Here is a 4773-nt window from a genome sequence, read left to right as displayed (position 1 = left end):
GTTAGTTAGTTAGTTTACGTTATATATATATATATATATATATATATATATATATATATGCACAACTGCAGCCTCGTGCCCAAGTATACGTATACATAACTGCGGCCTCAGGCCCAAAGATGCATAAAGCATAATCTGAGGCCTCAGGCCCAAATACGGGTGTTCAACATTCAAGGATTTAAAATCAGGAACTGAGAATCATACTGCAATACATGATAGTGAAATACTGAATCACACTGAGTTATATGATACTAGAATACTGGATCACACTGGGTTACATAATACTGGAATACTAAATCGGATTAGACTGAGACATGTATTCTTGAACTGATTATGAACACTAAAACTTCAACTTTTTATGACATGCTAAGTAAGTTATACAGAGACTCAGGGACATCAAACCCAAGTCTATATTGAATACGAACTGAGCTCACAACGTTCAAAATGAAAGTCATGAACGAGTGATGAAGCTAGAGAATCGAAGTTCTATAACCATTCAAGGAACTAGGCTTAACTATATTTCTGAGGTAATTGATAACGTGGTAAAAGAACATAGTGTAAGGGGAATCATTAACATTCCCAAACATAGAGAGTTAGCCTCACATACCTTAACTTCCTGCTCCTGAGTGTAATACAATGTTTGTCAATCCTTTCAACTTTAATCTATAGCAATACAAGTCAAAGGGATTCCATATTTGCTATGATACGCATGTTTTGGTCACTTAAGCATCTTATCAAACACTTGGTGAGAATAAAGCTTCATAGTTCTTATTAATGGTGTCTCTACACCCAATAACTCATTCTCTTGCTCCTAGATAAATTCTAAAGTCTCAAATGGTTATAATTAACATTATTCTTTATCACCCATAAGGTAAACAACACCTTTAACCAATAATCAACACCCCAAACCTATAATCGTTCATACTTTTTTATCAAACCCATCAACTCATATGTCATGAACTAGAGTCTATAATTATTAATCCAATGCTAGAATCAATTAGAGGGTGAAGACATTACCTTTTTGAAGGTCAATCCCCTTGAATTCAAGTTCTAGGGTTCCTTCTCTCAACAATGATGTCCTAATCGAATATCTAATGATATGGAGGGTTTAGCCATGTTAATAAGATGTTGGAAAATTGAAACTAACTTAGAATCACCATTAGAACTTACCTTGGGTGGTGAAGGGACCCTTAAGGAGTTAGGTTTTAGAGAGCTTTCCTTTCTAGAGCAAGTTTTTATGTTTTGGGGCTGTGGGGGACGAAATAGGGCTTAAAAAATGACTCCTCAAGTCTGCCACCGCGCCCCTGTAGGCCTGACCGCGGTCCTGACTGAGGTAAATAGCAGGATCACTGCCTCACGATCGCGGTCGCGGTCCGGGCGCGGTGGTTGCGCGTTGTTCTTGGGCATAACTTTTTGCACAGAGCTTCGTTTGGGCTCCACAATATATCGTTGGAAATCTATTTTAAGGGCCTACAATTTTCATCTTTTGAGTTTTCTCAAATACCTTACAAGTTTTTCACTAAACGTCCTGCAAGACTGACCTTTTGTAAACTTCGTAGATTTTGTCGAATCTTGTACACCTCACTCTTCGTCTTGTTTCTAAAATAACTATTTCCACCCATACTCACACCAATAGAACTTCACATGTCCAAAATATAACCTTACTGCTCATTTAACATATCCACACCTAGTTTGAATGTACGGGGTGTTACAAAGGTAATAACAGAAAAATAAAAACAATCAAAGGTAATAACAAAAATATTCACCATTGATCATACTACTAATATTAAAACTATATTGAGATAAAAGCTCCTTAAATTAAAAGAAATATAATTATAGTAAATTTGTCCAACATAAAGTCTAACTGAGAATTGAGATACACTAAACATTACTCCTAAACTAGGATTGAGAAGTGGAGGAATGCAATGACACTTCACTTGCAGTTAGTATTGATCCAATATTTACTTTCATATACCTGTATAAAAAATAGAGAAAAAATTAAGATTTAATTTAATATTTTACGGTATCATGGTATAAATAAAATATAATTGGTATAAACTACAACTTCTCGTTAAACGTAGAGCTGAATTGGTGAAATAAATAATTGAATTGTGATACAAAAAAATAAATAGTGTGAAGTTTAGTGTACCCAAAGTTGATAATCTGTTTGAGCTCAATTTTCGCTGCATCATTAAAAAAAATCAATCTTATATGCTAACAACAACAACAACAACAACATATCCAGTAAAATCCCACTAGTGAGGTCTGGGGAAAGTAGAGATTACGCAGACCTTACCCCTACCCCGAAAAGGGCAGAGAGGCTGTTTCCAGGAGACTCTAAAAGAATTATAATTGAATTTATCATTTAAAGATGTATTACTTCTAACGTTGATGGTGATGAGCCAACAAAATGATGTTGCATTTGGTTTAATATCTCCTCTTGGAGTGCCCTTAAAGAACCCAACTCAGAAGTTAATGTTTGTATTTGTATCTTCTGATTTGCTACCTCAGTTTCAGCTGCATTCAAACGTTCTGTAAACCATGTTGGGCAGTAGCAACATCCTCTTTTGCCCTCCTAAGAGAGTCCTCTAATTCTGCTGTCCTCCTTTCTTTCGCTTTAGTTGTATTAGGCTTTGGACCATAGCTAAGACCTTTAATATATCCCGACCTTGTACCAAGTACATTAAAGCAATTGCATCAATAGTCATCGGATTCTCTTCAAAAATAGATCGAGCTCTCAAATCGCTCATTTTGTTCTATATAAAAATATATCAGTTAAAATTAAATTATAAGATAGAATGTAGCTCCAATTGAGAACAAGCAAAATTCAAATATTTAGAGTCTGGTGAGTTAGTTTAACATAGTCTGAGATGTTGCAAAGAGAACGAATTCTAACTATTTTGTTCTTTGATGGCAAGTCCTTGATGTCAGGTAACACTTCGGAAACTCTTTGATGTCTCACTATAAATAGAGCAGCAGTACCTTTTCCTTTAATATATCTCCATTCGGAAACACTCGAAAATTGTAGTTAAACTGTCACAAAAATTAAGTTGATCACAAGAAAAGAGAGGTTACCAACTTTTTTAGTATTCATTGTCACAATTCAACCAGCAGGTTTGGCATTTCCCGAGAAATTACAATAGGAAAGAATGGGAGCAAGCAATTGCTGATGTTTCGTTATCGGCATTTGATGAGTTAGAGTTGAATTGGTTTGGTTTTGGTAGGAAATGAGACACTTAGTCTCTTTAAGGAAGGCTTATATTGGAAAAGTCAACCGGATGTTGACTAATGAGTTAGAGGGCTCGGATGTGATTTCCGGTGATTCGGTTAGCTTCGGGGATGATTTGTGACTTAGGAATGCGATCGGAATCGATTTTGGAGGTCCGGTGTAGAGTTAGGCTTGAATTGGCGAAGTTAGTATTTTGGCGAAATCCGGTTGGTAGGTGAGATTTTGATCCGGGGCTCGGAATGGAATTCTGAGAGTTGCAGTAGCTTCGTCAGCTGATTTTGGATATGTGTGCAATTGCAGATGATTCGGAGGTGTTTTGGTTGGGTTTTTGATCGAATGTGAGTTTCGGAAGAATTTGAAGAACTTAGGCTTGAAATTGATGAGAAATGAGGATTTTTGTGTTGTTGGATGTGTTTTAAGATTGAAACAAGTTTGAATAGGGTATTGGATCGTGTCTGTGCTTTTGGTTGAGGTCCCGAGGGCCTCGGTGAGTTCGGATGGTTAAACGGGAGTTTTGGGAGTTCGCATATAGCTGAAGATTTGATGCATCTGGTATTCTCGCTTCTGCGGGTCTTGGACCGCAGAAGCGGAGGCGCTTAAGCGGGGGAGTCACCGCAGAAGCGGTCCATCGGTTGGTAAGGTAGATCCGCAGAAGCGGACCATTCTTCGCATCAGCGGGTCCGCAGAAGCGGACTGGTAGTCGCAGAAGCGGTGTTAACCTTGAGAGGAAGTTCCGCGGAAGCGGAAATATAGCCGCAGTAGCGGTTTGGCATTTTTAAATGAATATCCGCAGAAGCGGGATTTTGGCCACAGAAGCGGTCCCGCATAAGCGGAAGCGGGACCGCAAAAGCGAAAACTGGACTGGTTAGAAGGGTTTTATTGAATATTTCATCCGCGAGCTTGGGATATTTTCCACCATTGTTGGGCGACCTTGAGAGCTTTTGGCGAGAATTAAAGGGAGTTTTGACTGGGAATCGATTAGAGGTAAGTCCCTTAGCCAAAATACATGAGATTATGATAAATTTAACATAGAAATTGGTTGAAATTCATCAAAAGGGGGTAAAGCTAGGGCGTGAGAATTGGTAATTTAAAAATGGAAATTGAAGGGTCAAATGGACTCCGATTTTGGTAAATTTGGTATGTATGAACTCGTGGCGAGACGAGGAATCCGGTGATGTGAATTTTATAATTTTTCGAGAAGTGGGCCCGGAGCTCGGGTTTTGCTAACTTCGTGATTTTCGATGTTTTTCGAGTCTTTTCGATTGGGTTATATTCCCTTAGCCTATTGTAATGTATTCCTTGTGGTTTTGATCAGATTTGACGCGCGAGGAGGTCAATTCGAGAGGAAAAGGCATAGCGAGATAGACTTTGGGCCGGCTTGAGGTGAGTAATAGGTGTAAATGATGAACTGAGGATTTGAAACCCCGGAATTTCACATCGTAGCGCTATATTAAGGCGAGGCCTGCACTCTATGACGAGTTCGGGGTCGTTTGTTATTGGGGATTGTGACATGGTCTGTCCCGGTGATGTTTTACTGTGTTTTT

This window comes from Nicotiana attenuata, unplaced genomic scaffold, assembly GCF_001879085.1.
Source record: "Nicotiana attenuata strain UT unplaced genomic scaffold, NIATTr2, whole genome shotgun sequence".
Lineage (NCBI taxonomy): Eukaryota > Viridiplantae > Streptophyta > Magnoliopsida > Solanales > Solanaceae > Nicotiana > Nicotiana attenuata.
The sequence above is the reverse complement of the archived record's forward strand: the minus strand, read 5'-3'. Positions refer to the sequence as shown.